Raw genomic sequence first — 1,837 nt, 5'->3', positions numbered from 1 at the left:
TGAACAAAAATATAAAACTACGGTGGAGTCTCTAATAAATCTCATGTGACGATGACTATGTAAAAACTCTATCATTCTGCGACTCTCCGGTACTCCGAATTACCTAAAAGTGTATCAGAAGAAAAAGAGCAACAACAAGAATGTTAGAGCGCTATAGCAAGATGATCTTCATCCGCCCCTAAGGGAAGGGCTGCTAGATGGAGTGAAGGCTCTATCTATTAAGCATAGTCTACCTAGATTATTTTCTCCCGTATCTAATAGAATTAATATTTAGACACCTATAATACGGGATGTAGTACGTCGAGCGAAATAATCCAAACAAGGAAAACCTCATGTATATACCATATGTCCTGAATTGTAAACATCTAAACATTAATATCGAACTAAAGATAAACAATCTAAATGAAATCAATAATTAGAAATCTACAACACGAGACTGGTACGTCGAAATAATCCAAACAAGGAAACCCTCTTGTATATACCATATGTCTCAAATTGTGAATCGCTAATCATTGATCCTAACCTAATAATAAAATAAAGCAATACAGAAAGTAAAGACATTCATAATATCGTATTTATAATATCTTCCACTATCACTGGGACGATAAGATAAATATTAGCAAATAACCCCGCATACTTTCGAGGGCAAAGTATATCGGCCATATATCTCAGCAATAAGTCATATACATAACTTGCATACGCCAAAGACTCAGGCTATCAATAATTGTCTCAATGCAAATCCTTTTAAGATTCTGCTTCATCGCATCATCATGCGGGATGGACTACCCGATCGGTATCCTTATAGTGTACACGGCTCATTAGTCTTATCGCATCTCTGTACGTGACACTAATGCACGACGGACTACCAAGTAGGCATCCTAGAAATACGGCTCACAAGCCTTATTGCACCCTAGTTTAGGATGGACTTCCAGATAAAGCATCCTAAACCTAACTTAATGGCCTGTACTAATGGTATATCGACGTACAACTCTACATAGTACTGAGCGGTGCACATCAATGATATCTAACATGTATATAAATGTGTAATCAACCTTTATCGCAAGTGTAATCAAAACATAATTCATCATAATCCCCTTTCGGGATACTTGTGATGAATCAACCTTTATCGCAAGTGTAATCAAAACATAATTCATCATAATCCCCTTTCGGGATACTTGTGATGTGCTACGACACTCTTCAGATGTACCCATGACTCTACATGTATCATCGCGCGGCTCGATCCCTACGATCGCGTTAAAAAAACGCAAGAAACAAAACTACATGTCAAAAAAATATCCCAGGTCGATCGACCCCCCCAAGGGCATCGGTCGACCGAACAGAGCATTGTGCATAATGTGCACACACATGACTTTACCAGTCAACCGCCTCTAGGGAGCCGGTTGACCGGCCAAAGCAAAATCCGGTTCTTAGGTTTTCGGGTTTGCATAATTTGTAACTATATGTAAACACTTATTTATATCATCATGATACATATAACAATATTAGAACTTGAATATTAAATAACGGAAGATCATCTCCACATAAATTAAACTTTTTATTAAATCTAATTAGGGTTATATATGTAAACACTTATTTATATCATCATGATACATATAACAATATTAGAACTTGAATATTTAATAACGGAAGATCATCTCCACATAAATTAAACTTTTTATTTAATCTAATTAGGGTTAACATCCTAATTAAACAATTTCTTCAATTATCTTATATGTAAACAAAGTGATTATCAACACATGATAAAAACTACTCATGAACAGAGGTAAAATTTATTTAAACATGTTTATCTTTCTTAGGTATCACAAACCTAGAGTTT

This window comes from Asparagus officinalis, chromosome 3 (genome assembly GCF_001876935.1).
Source record: "Asparagus officinalis chromosome 3, Aspof.V1, whole genome shotgun sequence".
NCBI classification, from domain to species: domain Eukaryota; kingdom Viridiplantae; phylum Streptophyta; class Magnoliopsida; order Asparagales; family Asparagaceae; genus Asparagus; species Asparagus officinalis.
Note: the sequence above shows the minus strand (reverse complement) of the source record.